This window comes from Zootoca vivipara, chromosome 9 (genome assembly GCF_965207765.1).
Source record: "Zootoca vivipara chromosome 9, rZooViv2.hap1.1, whole genome shotgun sequence".
Lineage (NCBI taxonomy): Eukaryota > Metazoa > Chordata > Lepidosauria > Squamata > Lacertidae > Zootoca > Zootoca vivipara.
This window is the reverse complement of record NC_142592.1, coordinates 61,597,378-61,616,909: the sequence shown is the minus strand read 5'-3', so window position 1 is coordinate 61,616,909 and position 19,532 is coordinate 61,597,378. Positions and strand designations below refer to the sequence as shown.

General features: G+C 48.2%; 1 protein-coding gene across 2 annotated transcripts in view; it reads left to right on the top strand.

Moving 5' to 3' along the window:
- Window positions 1-19,532, top strand: part of PROSER2 (proline and serine rich 2) — a 37,946-nt gene that overhangs the window by 7,403 nt on the left and 11,011 nt on the right. The gene's annotated exons all lie outside the window — the stretch shown is intronic.

Sequence of the window (19,532 nt, the reverse complement as noted above, 5' to 3'; positions counted from 1 at the left end):
CAACCTCTGTTCCGCGGCACACTAGTGTGCCGCGAGACGCTGGCTGGTGTGCCGCGACGTGCGGCAACGAGAAGGGCGATTTGCATTGTCACGTGCCTGGCGGCCGCCAATAAGCAGCACTGACCCGCCGGAAAGGAAGCCGGTCGGGTCACGACGCGGAGCGAGCGCAGCTCTCAACAGCCACCACCACGGAAGGGGGGTTTTAGACAAACTTAAAGAAGCTGGCTGGATGAGCTCAACCTGAAACTTGCTGAGCAAAGGATTATGCTGGCAGAGAAATCAGCAGCTTGTGAAGCCTTATTACAGGAGATTGCAACCAACACAGCAATTGGCAAGTGTTTCTTACAGTCATAATTATATAGTCAATATAGGGCGGCACAGAGTTAAATTTTTTAACTTTTTTAATGGTGGTGTGCCTCGTGATTTTTTTCATGGAACAAGTGTGCCTTGGCCCAAAAAAGGTTGAGAAACACTGGTGTAAGGAACCCAAAGAGATGCCGTCTGCTGAGCAGAACTAGGAATATTCCAAGTGCTGAGAGTTTAGTTAAAGTTTTGTGGGTTTTTTTGGGAGGGGCAAGGTGGGGGCAAGATGTAGAAAGTTGTCCAATTATCCAATTGGTAAACAACAATAAACACAACCTTGTGAGACAGAAGGATAGCAGAGAGATCGATCTTCCTACGACAACCTTGGCTGTGTTCTAGAGACTTGCAAATTATTCTTGCCCAGTACACTTCCGTCACAAATGTCAAGCCTTCTTTCTAAACGGTCCAGGAATTTTCCTTCCCAGTTTAGATTGTCCTAGGAATTGTTCCTCAGCCTTCCCAATAAAATTGCAACAAGGTTGGGGGCGACAAATCCCCGATGCGGACAGGGTTTGCTGGCTTTCAATTTCCTAACAAGTCTCCTGCCAGACGAGGCTTTCTGTGCTGCTTAAAAGCTTGCTCCCCTGCCAGCATTTTTGTGTCGGTAAAAACTATTAGTATCTCAGCGCATTCCCAACTCTCCCCACCCCCCCTTTTTCACTTTTAAAACCATGTTTTGATTTAAACGGATTTGAACAGTGCCTCAATTTTAAAAATAGACATCGTTGTGATTTAGTGCTGCGCATGGCATTAAAGGCAGCCGCGTAAGAAGGTTTAAATCGGTTTATTTGGAGAGTTTATCTCACGCAGGTGTCCGTTACTCCATGGTGTGGTCACACCCAGACATTGCTTGCTTCGGGATAAGGTTGCCAGGCTGCACTCTGGAGACTTTGGCACTTACTTTAAAATTCCTTGTAAATTCAGAGATGAGGAATGCTGCCTGTACTTTTTATCTGTTGGCTCCATTTTCTGCCAGCTGTAGGCAGCAGGACTCAGCTGCCCCTGCATATCAGGTGGGAAAGAAGGCAGATGAAAGGATTGGAGGGGCGGAGAAAGAGACCTTTGCACGCAAAGTAGATGCTCTACAGCTGACTTACAGCCCTTCCCTTGAATAGTTTGCTTGGGTGTCTTCTGGTGTCTTGCATATTTCTGTGTCCAGTATGCTATGTGAGCAGCTAATCCACCTTGATGCTGTCACCGAAAAGCATATCAAAAGAGTCTGCTTGTTTTCAAGTGCAATTGGTGTTTAAACTTGGTTGTGTCTTGTAAACTGCAACGTTTGAGATAACCTGTACGGTATCTGAAGAAGTGTGCACATGCACACGAAAGCTCATACCAATAACAAACTTGGTTGGTCTCTAAGGTGCTACTGGAAGGATTTTTTTTATTTTGTTTCGACTACGGCAGACCAACACGGCTACCTACCTGTAACTGTATGATATCTGCAATACATAGGTTTACAAATGTGGTTCTGCAAGGTCTTCAACAGAGACCCTGCTCTGGGTTCCGCCATCTCCTTGAAGGTAAAATATGGTAGCAGGTTCTTTCTGGTGGTGGCTCCCCCCCCAGGCTGTTTTCTGTCTGCCTTTCAGGCGCTGCCAGAGCGACAAATGTGAATTTTCCATGCACACAGCAGGGCAGTGCTACACACTCCCCCTCCCCACTCCCTCTACCCAAGCAAGCAAGGCAGACTTGTGAGAGGTCAAATACACTTTTCAGCCAGGCGAGGATGGTGCAGAGACTTCAAAGTGCTTACAGAGGTCTGGATAAGACCTCCATAGCTCAGTTGGTAGAGCATGAGACTCTTAATCTCAGGGTTGTGGGTTCGAGCCCCACGTTGGGCAAAATGTTCCTGCATTGCAGGGGGTTGGGCTAGATGACCCTCAGGGACCCTTACAACTCTATCAGTCTGTGAAATGGTAAGCTGTTTGTGTTTTTCCCAGTCAGAATGAGCAACCTGTGGCCTTCCAGTTGTTGTTGGACTGCAACTCCCATCATGCTGGCTGTTCACCATGCTGGCTGTTGCTGATGGGAGCTGGAGTCGAGCAAAATCTGGAGGGCCACGGTTCCTCCATTCCTGATTTGCAGGAACATAGGTCTTGTGAATTTGGCAGGAGTATCTGCCCCTACTGCATTGCAGGGGGGTGGACTAGATCAGTGTTTCCCAACCAGTGTGCCTCCAGATGTTTTGGGACTACAACTCCCATCATTCCTGACCACTGGTCTTGCTAGCTAGGGATGATGGGAGTTGTAGTCCCAAAACATCTGGAGGCACACTGGTTGGGAAACACTGGACTAGATGACTCTTAGCGCCCCTTCCAACTCTGCAATTCTATGATTCTATGAGAAGGAGTTCAGAAATCTTCAATAATAGCCACCACCCTTCCACTGGGTGTGGAACACCCCACCCCCCAAGAAAGCCCCCTGACATTTAATCTAATGCGGGGGTCAGCAACCTTTTTCAGACCATATGGGGAGCCGGACTATATTTTTGGGGGGCGGGGGGGGGGGGAAATGAACGAATTCCTATGCCCCAGAAATAACCCAGAAATGCATCCTATATAATAAAGTCCCTGTGTCTCTGCGTCCAGTCCCTGTGTCCGCGCATGTGCCCCACGGAAACAGGGACTGGACGCAGAGACTTGGAGCGCAGAGACCGGCCCCTCCTCCCGCTGTCCCGAGTGGCGACGGCCTCCTCCACCTCCCTTCTCCTGAGGAGAAGGAAGAGGCCTCTGCCGCCTCCTCCCACAGTGTGCCTCAGGTAAGCGCGCCGCCCCTCGCTCTCCCGCCTCTCCGCCCCGCGTCACTCCGCCGCAGCAGGGAGGTGGAGGAGGCCGTCGCCACTCGGGACAGCGGGAGGAGGCGGAGGAGGGGCCGGTGGGCCTCAGGCACTTGGCGGAGGTGACGCCTGCGCGGTCCCAGGGCTTCCCCTCCGTTCTCGCCCGGCTAGCGTCCGTTTACTGAACGGGCTGAATGACACTAGTTTGAAATAAAAGCACACATTCTACTCATGTAAAAACACCAGGCAGGCCCCACAAATAACCCAGAGATGCATTTTAAATAAAAGGACACATTCTACTCATGTAAAAACATTCCTGGACCGTCCGTGGGCCAGGTTGAGAAGGTGATTGGGCCACATCCGACCCCTAGCCTTAGGTTGCCTACCCCTGATCTTTCTAGCACCGTATGAAGCCTTTAAAAAAACTTCCCCTGGCCTTGAGAAAAAAAAAATTTCTCCTAGTGTTCTACTTCACTGCATTTTGCTGTGATTTCTAGGATGTGGTTTATATCTCCATGAAGACATTTTTTGTGGCACTCTCTAATTGCACGACTGTGGCTGAACTTGTGTGCACCGCTGCTCTGATAAGGTTGTTCCGGTTTCAGGGGATTTTTGTGTTGCTTGTTTTCTCGGCTCTGCCACCAGCTCCTGGTGTGGCAATACGAAAACATTTGCAAAGCGGCTGCTCTCTCGAACGAAACAGAAAGGCAAGGCAGGTGGCTTGAGGTCGCCCAGGCTTCCTTTGGCTTCTCGGTACCGTTAAGCTGCCTTAAGACTGCCAGCTTCCTAGAATGCCTTGCATCCATATTCTGTCAAAAGCTGGCTCTTGTTCAGCCAAGATTTCCTCCCTGCGAAGGTTAAAGCAGGCAATGTAATGGTTAACCGTGTTCTGAAAAGGAGGGTGGATAATGGCATGTTTCCTTTCTGCCTGTTCTTCATCCCTGCAACACCAACAACTTATTTAGGGTTGAGGTGCAGTTCAGGCACTAACTGCTACCGGTAAGTTCCAACAGACTTAAAAACATAAGAGAAGCAGTGTTCGAAATTAGCCAGGGGCCAGGTGCATTTTGCTTCTGGCGCAGGTCCAGTTGCAACTACGTGGAGATTTCTTGGCGCCAGGTTGGGGGCTGCAGTTTAAAAACCTCCGCCTTAGTCTAGAGCAGGGGTGGCCACCTCCCAAGAGACTCTGATCTACTCACAGAGTTAAAAACTGGGAGTGATCTACCCCCTTTGGGGGGGTTCAGGTCAAAGCTGTTGAGTTTTTTTAAGGAAGGGAAGCCCTGTTTTTTGGGGTTTAGGTCAAACTTGTTGAGCTTCTTTTAGGAGGGAGGGAGGCCCATTTTTGTTTAGGGCTTCAGGTCATAGTTCAGCTTTTTTTAGGGAGGAGGAAAATTTTGGGTGAGCTTTTTTAGGGGTGCCAGTGATCTAGCAGTGATCTACCACAGACATCCAGTGATCTACTGGTAGATCACAATCTACCTGTTAGACGTGCCTGGTCTAGAGTAAATGCCATTTCCCTTGTGTGTGTTTTTCCTTGGGACAAGTGAATTGTTGTAAATGCTACAGTCAAGCAATGTTGTTGAGGTCACAGAATCATAGAATTGTAGCGTGGGAAGGGACTCTGATGGTCATCTAGTCCAGCCCCCTGGTGAACAGACATTCTGTTGTAGGTTTTAGGTGCCATTTGGCACCTAGCTTATATATCTGAGTTCCTAACACTGTTGGCAACTGACATCTCCATCTGGCTGGCCCCTCCAGCTTTCCTAAGCAGGTCAGCAGAAGAGCTTATTTATTGCATTTGTATTCCACCTTTTCCTCCCTGGAGTCCATGGTTCACAGTGACCCAGGGGTCCCCAAACTAAGGCCCGGGGGCCGGATGCGGCCCAATCAACTTCTAAATCCGGCCCGCGGACGGTCCTGGAATCAGCATGTTTTTACATGAGTAGAATGTGTCCTTTTATTTAAAATGCATCTCTGGGTTATTTGTAGGGCATAGGAATTCATTCATATTTTTTCCCCAAAATATAGTCCGGCCCCCCACAAGGTCTGAGGGACAGCGGACCGGCCCCCTGCTGAAAAAGTTTGCTGACCCCTGGTTCACACCCTTCCTCAGTTAATCTCTACAACGACCCCCCTGTGAGATAGGTCAAGAGGCTGTGACTGTGAAGGTCACCCTTCATGACCGAGTGGGGATTCGAACCCTGACCTCCCAGGCCCTAGTCCAACACGCTAACCACTACACTGGCTTCTGCTATGGGGCAGCTCTATAAATTAAGTCAGTAAATAAATATGGGGAAAGCAAAATGTCACTAAAAGGAGGATCTGAAATACTTTCCTAGTAGCCTAGAAGATTTGTTTTGTTCTGGATTGTTTGATTTGACGTTTTAATGTGTTGTAAACCGCCTTCAGATTTTTTCCTTTAAAATATAAAGTGGTCTGCAAATGAAATCAATAATAATAACAAAAATAAGAAACCTCACTGGGGTGGGGAATGGAGCCCAGACATACCATTGTGGCAACCGCAACTCAGGTTTAAGGTGCCATTTGACAATTAGTTTATATGCCTGAATTTCTAACGCTGTAATAATAATAATAATAATAATAATAATAATAATAATAATAATAATAATAATAATAATAAATTTATACCCCGCTCATCTGGCTGGGTTTCCCCAGCCACTCTGGGCGGCTTCCAACAGAAAAATAAAATAAACGATTAAACATTAAAAGCCTCCCTGAACAGGGCTGCCTTCAGATGTCTTTTAAAAATCTGGTAGCTGTTTTTCCTCTTTGACATCTGATGGGAGGGCGTTCCACAGGGCGGGTGCCACCACCGAGAAGGCCCTCTGCCTGGTTCCCTGCAACTTGGCTTCTCGCAATGAGGGAACCGCCAGAAGGCCCTCGGTACTGGACCTCAGTGTCTGGGCAGAATGATGGGGGTGGAGACGCTCCTTCAGGTATAATGGACCGAGGCCATTTAGGGTTTTAAAGGTCAGCACCAACACTTTGAATTGTGCTCGGAAACGTACTGGGAGCCAATGTAGATCTTTCAAGACCGGTGTTATGTGGTCTCGGCCGCTGCTCCCAGTCACCAATCTAGCTGCTGCATTCTGGGTTAGTTGTAGTTTCCGGGTCACCTTCAAAGGTAGCCCCAAGTAGAGCACATTGCGGTAGTCCAAGCGGGAGATAACTAGAGCATGCACCACTCTGGCGAGACAGTCTGCAGGCAGGTAGGGTCTCAGCCTGCGTATCAGATGAAGCTGGTAGACAGCTGCCCTGGACACAGAATTGACCTGCGCCTCCATGGACAGCTGTGAGTTCAGAATGTCTCCCAGGCTGAGCACCTGGTCCTTCAGGGGCACAGTTACCCCATTCAGGACCAGGGAGTCCTCCACACCTGCCCACCTCCTGTCCCCCACAAACAGTACTTCTGTCTTGTCAGGATTCAACCTCAATCTGTTAGCTTCCATCCATCCTCCAACCGCCTCCAGGCACTCTGCCTGTCAACTGTGGAGGATTTCAAGGCGATTACACTGTAACCTTCCTTGGTCTGTGCCCAGCTGAAAAATCAATGTAAATGGAGATATTTTAGAATGAAATGGAATTATCTGATCGCCGTTAAAATCCTAAGACGGCAGGCAACGCAGAATCCGGTTTAATTAGCTGGCAGTGGGATGAGAATGAAAACTAAAAGGCTAGATAATGTAAAAACAATTAAATGGGCGATTTGTTCAGCACAAATGGAGCGTAGCTGCCAGCTCCGGAAGACCTAAATGAGGGAAGCACAGGTCCTGTCTGCTTACCAGACCATAGATCTGAGCAATCAAAACACATTAACTTAACTAGCAAAGGAGTCAGGAGCGTACAGCGGTGTTTAGCTGAGTTTCCTGGTGCCTAACTAAGTTCTTGAAAAGCCTGCCTTTAATTGCCACCAAACTTTTTTGGGGGAACCTTCAGAGTGAATATTAAATGCAGCAAGAAGAAATGCTGTAATGGAATTAATATTTTTAGGAAGGAGGGAGAACAGGCTTAAAACGTACCATTTGCTGCTCCCAAGTGGATGTGTTTGTCGGAGGCCTTAGCTGGCAAAGTGACCCTCAGGCATGGGGCAGTAATTCCTCCAGGATTTTTAAAAACTCCTTCCCAACCCAGAGATTGCAGGGCCTGGAATTGGGCAGCTACGGGGAGCCATCCCATTGGTCCTTGTCCCTGTAAATACACTGGACTCGCCTCTGGAAAATGTGTTTCGGGAGCTTGTTGGACAAGATTTGCTTCTCCAAGCCTACTGCCAGTCTTAAGATTTCTGTAGCATCTGTGACACTCTCTGCTCTCTGTTCTCGTGCTGACTGATTGCCTGTGCCTGTCTGGATCATTCTCAACATCTCAGAATTAACCTCTTCCTCAATTTGTTTTCCCCATGGGCTGCTCTCTTGAACTGCTTGCATCTTGGACCGTAAGCGAGTCTTATTACGTACACAGAGGACTCAATTACATTAGTCAAGAGCGTTTTGAATGCATTCTAAACATGCAACACCAGATGGTGCTGGAGAGCAAAAAAACCCAACTAAGCGATTTCCCATAGCGTTTTTTATTTTGTCATTTTAATTTCTGACTTATTCATAGTGTTTCTTTACTCCTGTGTGTAGATCCACCCTAAGTAAGTGCTACCGTCGTAACTGAGCCGTGCCGCTGAAAGATGCTGGGGCTGTTGTGAATTTCTGGGGGGAGGGCAGCTCCGTAGCTGCAGCGTAGATATGCACACTTTTCGTTGTGTCCTTCTGTGGTCTCTGTTTTGGTGAATTGAAAAGCAGGCTGGCCACTAACTTGCCTTACAGAGGTCATGCCACTATTCGAAGACAACCTATATTTGAACAACGTCCCAGGTGGGGCTGTGGGTTAAACCACAGAGCCTAGGGCTTGCTGATCAAAAGGTCGGCGGTTCGAATCCCTGCAATGGGGTGAGCTCCCGTTGCTCGGTCCCAGCTCCTGCCCACCTAGCAGTTCGAAAATGCAAGTAGATAAATAGGTACCACTACAGTGGGAAGGTAAACGGCGTTTCCGTGCGCTGCTCTGGTTCGCCAGAAGCAGCTTTGTCATGCTGGCCACATGACCTGGAAGCTGTCTGTGGACAAACGCTGGCTCCCTCGGCCTATAGAGCGAGATGAGCGTCGCAACCCCAGAGTCGGACACGACTGGACCTGATGGTCAGGGGCCCCTTTACCTTTACCTTTACTGTTGTTCTTGTTGGCATCCATGGAATGTGCGCCTCTGGGAGTGACGTCACAGCACCTGCTGTGGCTGCAGAGGCCAGTAACTCAAAACTGTTGCCTCCTGGGTTGTTTTTGCTGTGTTAGAAGCTGTGTTATAAGCGCCCGAAGTGACCTCCCCGAGGCGCAAGCCTGGGCAGTGTGTCTGGAGGTCCTCGGCTGCCTAGATGACAAGACCCCTCTCTCGGCCTCACTGATGGGGTCCAAAGGAAAGCAGAGCAAGATGTTTGGCACCAGCTTGGCGCAGGAGTTGCTGGAAGGAGGCGTACAAGGCGCCATCTAACAGTCTTAGGGACTCCGCTCCAGATTTGTGTAGGGTTTACCCCTGAGCCTTTCCTTCTCCCGAAGATATTGGTATCCCAAAAGGAAGCCAATATACATGTTAGAGCAAGACGTTACAGGAAAACCACTTTGTGCCTCTCTGATGAACTACAGCTCCAATTAGTTCGAGGAAATTTACCGTCTTGAGAAAAATTGCACAGAGATCTCTAAGGTGAAGGAGTTAAGCTTAGTTCCTGAAATAATTTCTGCGAGGTTAAACACCTGTCGAGAGGATAAACAAGATGAACTAACAAGGTGCAAAATTGCAGCCTGTGCCAAGCTTTGACCTTTGAATGACTCGGGGAGGCTGTGACACACACACACACACCAGTTTCACACTGAAGGCTACATTGGTAGCTGGTCCACAGCCTGAAGGCCTGGATGAGTTGGCAGCTCACCTGTAATTAACATACTATGGATGTCACAGGCATGAGCCTGGTGGATGTTAAGCTAGGGATGTAGTCCTGCGACTGTGGGTTTGTGTATCTTCGGAACAATTAGTCCCAAATGCGCAAGACGGTGTGTTAGCGCTCAGTGCACACGTGGAAAACATGATTTATTTATTTTTAAAGTTGGGGCCTTGCTGCTGGCACTCAGTTACCTAGGGTTGCCATATTCCCAAAAGTGAAAATCCCCTGCCATGTGCCCATGTTTTGCTGATTTAGCGAAATCCGCCCTGACGTCATTCTGCTGCCCGATTCCCGTACATATGGCAGCCCTACTGCATATTATGACTGGCAGAGATGACCAAACGACAACTGCGATTCCCTTTAGGAATAAGTGTTCATTCAGACAGATGGTTTGTTTTTGACAGGTATATTCTGCATCCTGTAACTGACCCAATAATAGTGTCAGTAGTGAATTCAAACTGGGCTAGCCACACATAGAATCATAGAATCATAGAGTTGGAAGAGACCACAAGGGCCATCCAGTCCAACCCCCTGCCAAGCAGGAAACACCATCAAAGCATTCTTGACATATGCCTGTCAAGCCTCTGCTTAAAGACCTCCAAAGAAGGAGACTCCAAGGACACTCCTTGGTAGCAAATTCCACTGTCAAACAGCTCTTACTGTCAGGAAGTTCTTCCTAATGTTTAGGTGGAATCTTCTTTCTTGTAGTTTGAATCCATTGCTCCATGTCCGCTTCTCTGGAGCAGCAGAAAACAACCTTTCACCCTCTTCTGTATGGCATCCTTTTATATATTTGAACATGGCTATCATATCACCCCTTAACCTTCTCTTCTCCAGGCTAAACATACCCAGCTCCCTAAGCCATTCCTCATAAGGCATCGCTTCCAGGCTTTTGACCATTTTGGTTGCCCTCCTCTGGACACGTTCCAGCTTGTCAGTATCCTTCTTGAACTGTGGTGCCCAGAACGGGACACAGTATTCCAGGTGAGGTCTGACTAGGTTAGAGCCGATAACTAATGAGGCTCAGCTGTCGGACTTGGCTGATAGCCCGGAACTGGAAGGGAGGCTTGCTTTGATAAAGGAACTGGCTGGGAGGGGTGAGCAAATGGCAGGAATAACTCAAACTCAAACCTCAGAAGAGAGTTTGTCCGAGTCTGGTCCTAGTTCTTTAAAGTTACAGGAACGTAGAAGGGGAGGGTTACAGGATAAGAGGAAATGGCAATTACAGAGAGAGAGGCAGAGGGCGTTGTTCGAGCGTAGGAATAAAAGGAGGTGGACTCACGCTAGAGAGCTAGATGAGTCATCATCTGATTAACTAGTGGTCTTGAGCAGGAAGTTGCAGTCTTTCTTGTGGTTACTTGCCTTTGTTTTGTCTATTTGGAATAAAACTCACTATTTACACACAGACTGTGTGCTAGCCATTGCTGTTGCTTACAGCATGACTCATCTCACTTGCTGCTGAAGGGGAAGCATGTGGATTTAAGCAAGAATGGAAGAAAAGGGGAAGCAGCAACCGGCTGGGGATTTATCAGTCGGCGCAACAGCAATGGAGATGAAGTTAGAAGATAATACTGAAGCTCTCTGGGCAGAGAACCAAGAGTTGAAGGCAAGATTAGCACGGCTGGAAGGAGTGACCTCAGAACAAGCAAGACAACTCTCTGACTTATCTGGCAGGCAAGTGGCAAAGAATTTTGTTCCCCTTCCCCCACGTTTTAGTGGGAGCGGTGCAGAGTATGATTCATTTCGGGCTTCCTGCTTGTATTATTTAAGGCTTAAGGGAGAAGAATACAGAGATGATGATGCCAGAGTGGCCCTGGTGGTGGGGCTTTTGGAAGGGAAGGCGCGGCAGTGTATTGCCCCTTACCTAATGTCTAATGACCGAGTGCTCACCAACTTATCAGCCTTCTTGAAGCTTCTGGATAGCATGTTCAGGAATCCTGCACAAGAAGCAGAGTGGGAACAGGAGTTCTTGAGCCTTAAGCAAGGAAAGGGAACTGTAGCACAGTTCTGGTCCTCTTTTGTGAGACTTGCTAGACAACTAGGCTGGGAAGGAAAGGCCTTGGTTGGATTGTTTAAGGCGGGACTCAGTGAAGAGATTCGGGTGGAGTTGGCAAAAAATCCTGGGTTGAAGACCTTGGAAGAGGTGGCACAAGTCGCCTTGCAACTAGACCTGAGGTTCCAATCGCTGGACAGGTTGCGTAGGGGCCAAGGAAGGTCAGAGAGCCGCAGGACATTTGTGCCCTTAGAGCTGCCGGATTCACGAAGGGTGGAGGAAGAAGCACCCATGCAACGTAGTTCTATCAGAAGGGGTACAACACCTAGTATTACACACGCTGAGAGAGAGAGAAGGTGGAGAGATCGGTTGTGCCTTATCTGCGGCTCCCCCAATCACATGGCTCGTCAGTGTACTGTAGGAAGAAACCGAGGTGCGCTGTCTGGCACAAATGTAACAACACCTGGAGAGGGCATAGTGGAGCAGTCGGGAAACGAGATGACCCAGCCCGTTCTGGAGGCCTCGGGTTGGGGGAAAAGAGACCCAAAGGGCTTCCACCTGGACCGATCTTACCAGTAATTACAGCATTCGCAATGCTACGACTCCCAGATGGAAGGGGCGAGCGTGTGGAAGTTCTTATTGATTCTGGAGCCTCGACTGATTTTATAGACATGGACTTGGTGAGCAGGTTGGGAATAGAGACACAGTCATTGGAAGAACCTTTAGAAGTTAGAACAATTGATGGTAGAGTGTTGCTGTCTGGCTGTGTGTCAGAGGCCACAATGCCAATTGGTCTAGAACTGCCGGGACACCGAGAGGTCATTGCATTCCATATCACCAGGTTGAACTCCTACCCCGTGGTTTTGGGGATGAGTTGGCTATCCCGTCATGATCCGATGATCTCCTGGGGCCAGAGATCGATGACCTTTTCGTCAGTGTATTGCCGACTACATTGTTTGGGAATCAGGGCGGAGAAGAATGGTGAGGCCAATGGTACGCCAGACTGTGGTCCGCTCACTGGGGAAGAGAGACAAATACCCCCACAGTATAAGTCTTTTAGAGACGTATTCTGCGAGAAGGAGGCAGATCGGTTACCACCGCATCGCCAGTACGATTGCAAAATAGATCTGGTGCCAGGGGCTGAGATACCCGCCAGCCGTATCTACGCTATGTCAGAAGTGGAGTTGGCAGAACTGAGGGAGTTCCTGCGAAAAAATTTGGAACGGGGTTTCATACGGCCTACCAAGACTCCGGGAGGAGCTCCAATTTTCTTTGTGGATAAGAAGAACACTTCTGAGAAAAGACTTGTAGTTGATTACAGGAAGATCAACCAGCGCATGATTCCCAGTCGTTACCCGTTGCCACGAATTGGGGATTTGCTGGAAAGATTACGGTCGGCTAAAATTTTTACAAAACTGGACTTGAGGGGGGCATATAATTTGATACGAGTAAGAGAGGGAGATGAATGGAAGACGGCCTTTAACACCAGGTACGGCACATTTGAATATCTTGTCATGCCGTTTGGACTACAGTCGGGCACGGCCACCTTTCAGGCATTTATTAATTACGTGTTGTCCGACTTGTTGGATCGTTCGGTCCTTGCTTATTTAGATGACCTATTAATCTACTCGGAGAGTCTGGAAGAACACGTACAACATGTGAAGGAAGTGTTAGAGCGTCTAAGAGAACATCGATTGTACGCTAAGTTGGAGAAATGCCACTTTCACGTAACAGAAGTGGAGTTCTTAGGCTATAGAATCACCCCAGAGGGGGTGCACATGGATCCAGCAAAGGTTCAGGCAGTAGTGTCATGGCAAAGACCCAAGACTCGAAAAGATGTACAAAGATTCTTGGGGTTTGCCAATTACTATCGGAAGTTTATACCAAGGTACTCAGGCCTTACAGCACCGATAACAGATTGTTTGAAAGGCAAAAAGGCGTTTAAATGGACTGAGGAAGCCCAAAGGGCGTTTGAGAGACTTAAGAACTTGTTTGTAGAGGAAAGATACTTGGCTCATCCAGACCCGTACAAGCCGATGGTCGTGGAAACCGATGCTTCGGACAAAGCCATTGGGGCGGTGCTTCTCCAGGAAGATGACAAAGGGGAACTGAGACCATGTGCCTTTCACTCAAGGAAATTAAACTCGTCAGAACAAAATTATACTATATGGGAGAGAGAGTTGTTGGCAATAAAGGATGCTCTACAAACTTGGCGGCATTTCTTGGAAGGGGCGCAGCATCAGGTGGAGGTACGCACTGATCATAAAAACCTAGAGTACTGGCAGACGGCTCGTCAATTGAACCAACGACAGATTAGGTGGGCGCAATTCTTTGCCAGGTTCAATTTCCGGATTAAGTATGTGTCTAGTGCTCAGAATCAGCGGGCGGACGCATTGTCCCGAAAACCGGAGTATTCCGAAATAGAGACCGGGTTAGAACGGAGATTGATCCTGAGCCCCGAACAACTGCAGCTAGCAACAATGACGGCATTAGAATGGTCAGACTTTCTCCAACAAACGCAGAAGGATGGGTTCGCTCAAGAGAAGAGGAAGGCAATACGTAAGGGGGAAGTCCAAGGGAAGGAGTTTACTGAGAGAGGAGGGCTGCTGTACAAGGGGGAAGCTCTCTATGTGCCAGAGGGAGAGCTTCGTGCGAGGGTGCTGAGACAATGCCATGACAGTCCAACAGCAGGACATTTTGGGCAGTGGAAGACGGAACGTCTGGTATCAAGGGATTTTTGGTGGCCACGGATGCAGGAGGAGGTCAAGGAGTATGTCCGGGCATGTGAAGTGTGCCAACGGTCCAAAAGACCTCGCGAAACACCAGCCGGGCTACTTCAACCACTGCCCACACCACAAGCACCGTGGGAAGGCATTGCTATGGACTTTATCACTGATTTGCCCGAGTCGCAGAAACAGACAGTGGTTTGGGTGGTAGTAGATCTGTTCTCCAAGATGGCACACTTTGTTCCTTGCAAGAAATTACCGTCGGCACAGGAGACCGCGCAACTCTTCATAGAACATGTGTTCAAATTGCATGGATTGCCGCAGAAGATTGTGTCTGATAGGGGAACGCAGTTTACCTCCCAGTTTTGGAGGAGACTGATGCAATTGCTGAAGGTGGAGGTGTGCCTCTCATCGGCTCGGCATCCTCAGACAAACGGAGAGGCCGAACGGACGAACGCGACATTGCAACAGTACCTACGTTGTTACGTGAATTATCAACAGGATGACTGGGTTGGGAAACTAGCGTTGGCTGAGTTTGCTTATAATAATGCTGTGCATGCTTCTACACAGCAGACGCCATTTTTTGCCTGCCATGGGCGACATCCACGGGTGTTTCCAGGTCAGGGAGATGGACTGGCAGTGCCTGCAGCTGAACAGTTCGCAGAAGAAATGGAAGCGTTGCACAGTATTCTGCGAGAACAGCTAGAAAAAGCGAAGGCTCTGTATAAGGCAGAAGCTGATAAACACCGGCAAGTGGGCAAGGAGATAAGGGTAGGGGACCAAGTTTGGCTATCCACTAAAGATTGGCCGAGCAAGGGACGTTGTAAGAAGTTACTGCCGCAACGGGTAGGGCCATTCGAAGTGTTGGAACAAATAAATCCTGTTTCATATAAGTTACGTTTACCGACTTCAATGAAGATGTATCCGGTGTTCCATCGGTCACTCTTATCGCCAGTAACGCCAAGACACCGGTATCAGAAGAGGAAGGAGCCACCACCTTTGCCCATCTGGGTGGAGGGTGAACCGGAATATGAAGTGGTTCAGCTATTGGACTCTCGTAGAAGGGGCAGGGGGGTACAGTATTTGGTGGCTTGGAAAGGGTACGGACCAGAGGAGAACTCATGGGTGAATGCGAGTGATATACATGCATCTAGGCTGCAGAGAGAGTTTCACCATAGGTACCCTAATAAACCCAAACCCCGGGGTTGGGTAGAGGAGCAGGCAGAACAGGCAGACTGGGAAGCTGAAGTGAATGGTGGGTTTGAAGAGGAGGAAGAAGTAGAAGAGTCGCAACCGGGTTGCAGTTATTGGGGAAGTGAAGAGGGAGAATGGTGGGAGGTATCTCATAACGCCCCAAGTAAGGAAGTGCGGAGGCGGGAGGAAGGAGAGGAGGCCCCTAGAGGGGGGGATGATGTTAGGTTAGAGCCGATAACTAATGAGGCTCAGCTGTCGGACTTGGCTGATAGCCCGGAACTGGAAGGGAGGCTTGCTTTGATAAAGGAACTGGCTGGGAGGGGTGAGCAAATGGCAGGAATAACTCAAACCTCAGAAGAGAGTTTGTCCGAGTCTGGTCCTAGTTCTTTAAAGTTACAGGAACGTAGAAGGGGAGGGTTACAGGATAAGAGGAAATGGCAATTACAGAGAGAGAGGCAGAGGGCGTTGTTCGAGCGTAGGAATAAAAGGAGGTGGACTCACGCTAGAGAGCTAGATGAGTCATCATCTGATTAACTAGTGGTCTTGAGCAGGAAGTTGCAGTCTTTCTTGTGGTTACTTGCCTTTGTTTTGTCTATTTGGAATAAAACTCACTATTTACACACAGACTGTGTGCTAGCCATTGCTGTTGCTTACAGGTACTATTACTTCCCTTGATCTAGACACTATACTCCTATTGATGCAGCTCAGAATTGCATTGGCTTTTTTAGCTGCTGCATCACACTGCTGACTCATGTCAAGTTTGTGGTCTACCAAGACTCCTAGATCCTTTTCACATGTAGTGCTCTCAAGCCAGGTGTCTCCCATCCTGTATTCGTGCCTTTCATTTTTTTTGCCCAAGTGTAGTACTTTACATTTCTCCTTGTTAAAATTCATCTTGTTTGCTTTGGCCCAGTTGTCTAATCTGTTAAGGTCATTTTGAAGTGTGATCCTGTCCTCTGGGGTATTAGCCACCCCTCCCAATTTGGTGTCATCTGCAAACTTGCTCAGGGTGCCCTCAAGCCCATCATCCAAGTCATTGATAAATATGTTGAATAAGACTGGGCCCTTCAACTCCCATCGTCCCTGACCATTGGTCATCCTGGCTGGGGCTGATGGGAGTTGGAGTCCAGCAACATCTGGAGGGTCTTGGGTTAAGATTCCTCCCCACATCTCACACCGTACCTTAAGGACCTGCCCAGTTTAACAATTATTCTCTCTCACCAGAAAATCCTGGAAACTGTAGTTCTGTGAGGTGTGCTTCGGGTCCCTTATCCTTGGTGCCTTCCCCAAGCTACAATTCCCAACATTTTTTTGGATAAGCCACAACAGCAATTGTTGGGGCGGATGAGGCCCCAATAATGAATATTGGGCCACGATGAAAGACAAGATGGCGGCCCTGTTCCCTGTTCCAAGTAACATAACATGCCAGATTAGACCAAAGGGTCTTTCTAGTCTAGAATCCTGCTTCCCACAGTTATAAAACGTTCATTTTCTGCTGACATCTTTCTGTGTGTACCGCTGTCATTCTGGAATAGTCCTGTCCTTTTAATGTTGACTGATTTCTTTCTTTCTTAAAAAAACAACAACCACACCCCAAAACATTTCCCACCAAACTAGAACCTATTTTTAAATGTACTCAGCCCATATTTGTTTCACTGAAGCCCATGTTGCTTATCTTAAATCTTTGGATGAGTTCCCGTTTTGAAGAACCGATCTCGCTGCCGTTAAAGCCAGCGCTCTTTTTCGGCTTCAACATTCAAAGTTGCCCTTGGATCATCTTAAAACAGGCTTGGGAGTAACTTTGCTGATTCAGCAAAGCTCTTAATCCCAGTTTCCTGGAAGGCGCAACAAGCTGTTTTATGAGAGATTGCATCTTGGCCGGAGCAAAATGTCATTTATTGCTAGATTTGCTTGCCTTGGATTGTGAGCCCCTTGGGGAACAGAATAATCAACATCTAGGGTGTGTGGGAAATGCTGCTGGCTGTCCTGAGCCCATGGGGAAAAGGTTAAAAGGAGCTGAACATACATTGTTCTCTTCCCCTCTCCATTTTAACCTCACAACACCCCTGGGAGAGGTAGGTGAGGCTGAGAGTGAGTGATTGGCCCCGAGGCCACCAGCTGAGTTTCATGGCTGAACTTGAACCCAGGACTCTGAGGTTAAAGAGTCTCATGCTGTACCGGCTTAGCTGATTTCTGCTTCTTGTAGCTTCTTGTACTTTTTTAAATTGTATCGTTTTGCAGGTAATGCGTTCTGATGCGTGTGTGTATTTATGAATGGCGACATGTCATTGTTTCGAATAAATTAATTAAATAAGCAGCAGGAAAGTGGAGATGCAGAGGGGAAGAAAGTGTGGGGGGGGGAAGAGCTCCGTAGCCAGGAAGTAATTTTGCGTATGTGCGAGAGAAAATATGACCTTGAATCTTAGAATCGTAGAGTTGGAGGAAGGGACCCCCCAAAGGTCTTCTAGTCCAGCCCCTTGCCAAAAAAAATATTTCCCCCAAATTTTGAAATCTTCAAACAATCAAAACAAAAAGAGAATTTCATAAATTCCCATTGACTTCCCTCCTCTCCTTTGTGGGTCCTTATGTTAACTTTTTTCCTCCTAAAATAAAAAAATTCCTTCAGTAGCACCTTAAAGACCAACTAAGTTTTTATTTTGGTATGAGCTTTTGTGTGCATGCACACTTCTTCAGATACACTGAAATAGAAGTCCCCAGGCGCTTATGTGGAGAAGGGGTGGGGAGGGGGTGGGGTGGGGAGGGGGTATCACTCAGAAGGGTGGTGGAAGTGGGTGATTGACTGACTGATAGCTGTTGATGACTGAAAACGACTGCAAATGGTTTTGCATGAAAAAGCAAGGGTTGAGATGGCTGAAGATCGCTTTATCATGTATAAGGAGATAAGAATCTTATGTCTCTGTTTTTTCCTCCTGCATCTTCTCTATGAATCCAATTCTATTAAATCACCATTACAACCATAGTCCAACATTCAACTACAAGCACCATTCCGATCCTACTAATAATTTTAATTGTTTGCAATGATTTTTAAGGGAAATTATATATCTTTCCCATTCCTTCTTAAAATTTTTGATCTTCCTGGTTCCTAATTCTTCCGGTCATTTTTTTTTGCCATTTCAGCATAGTCCCATCCATTTAATCTGCCATTCTTCTCTGGAAGGGAGCCATGCAGGCATCTTTATCCCGACGTGGGGCTTGAACCCACGGCCCTGAGATGAAGAGCTTCGTGCTCTACTGACTGAGCCATCCCTTGGATATGGCCCTTGAATGTGGCTGCAAATGGATTTAAGATCCCGAACCCTCTTAGCAGTGAGTGGCATGGTGGAGTGCACATGGCTGAGTTGTGAGTGGGTGGTTGGAGTGCTGAAGCAAAGCCTGTTGCTTCAAGTGCTGGGTTAGTGTGGGGCAAAGTGACCCACTTCCCCTGCCCCACAAACCTCACAGCAGGGCCCCTGTCTTCCCTCATCCTGGTCCATGTACGCAGACACTTCTAATACCTCCATAATAGTTCAGCGACGACCCACTGCTTAAGCCCTGTTGCGAATAACTTTAATTTTTAATGCAACTGAAGGTCGAGAGGAGAGCTTTCCTGCAAGCCTGCTGTTCCATCTCGGAGAGATGCTCTTTAATACGAGCCCCGGTTGGTTACCTAGGCAATTGTCTTGGCATCCCGTGGGGGAAATAGATTGTAGGAGGAGTTCTGGGTTCCTTCCTCTCCTCCCCTGCGAGTCTTCCCTGCTTCGGCGTTTTTAAATAGCAAATGCAGGGAATGGTCTAGGGAACGGATGGAATCGCACATTGTTCATACCTAGGTCTCGAGACCTGTGGGAATGGCACTTGCTGGGTGAACCATTGGAGGGAGGGGGGTGTTGTCCCATCTGCTGGAGAGGTGCATTGAAAGGCTTGGGGAGGCAACTGGGGGTGTGCCGGTTTATTTTGTTCAAAGCACTGCACCCTGCTCTCAGCCAGGAAGGCTCCCAGAGCAGCTTCCAAATCAATAAAAAAAATATAGTACAGTCCCTGCCCTTGGGCTTAAAACAATCCCAAAAGACATGACACGAAAGGAAAAAGGGATGAGAAGGGGAGAGGAAAGCAAGCAAGCCCAAGTACCAAAGATTAGATGTTGTGAGAAAGGAGGCTATCTTCGGGAGAAGAAAAGGCTAAGGAATAAACTCTGTGCAAAAGCCAAAGTGGAGTCCCTAAGACAGTTGGGTGGGGCCTTGTCCGCCTCCTTCCGCCAACTCCTACAGCCAAGCTGGTGCCAAACGTTTTGCTCTGCTTTCCTTTGGACCACATCAGCGGGGCTGAGGGGGGCGGTGTCTTGTCATCTGGGCATCCCAGGTAAATTGAGTTTCCTTGTGCTCTGGTTTCCATCACGGTGTCCTGTTGTGCCAGAAGCGGTTTAGTCATGCTGGCCACATGATCTGGAAAGCTGCCTGTGGACAAATGCCAGCTCCCTCG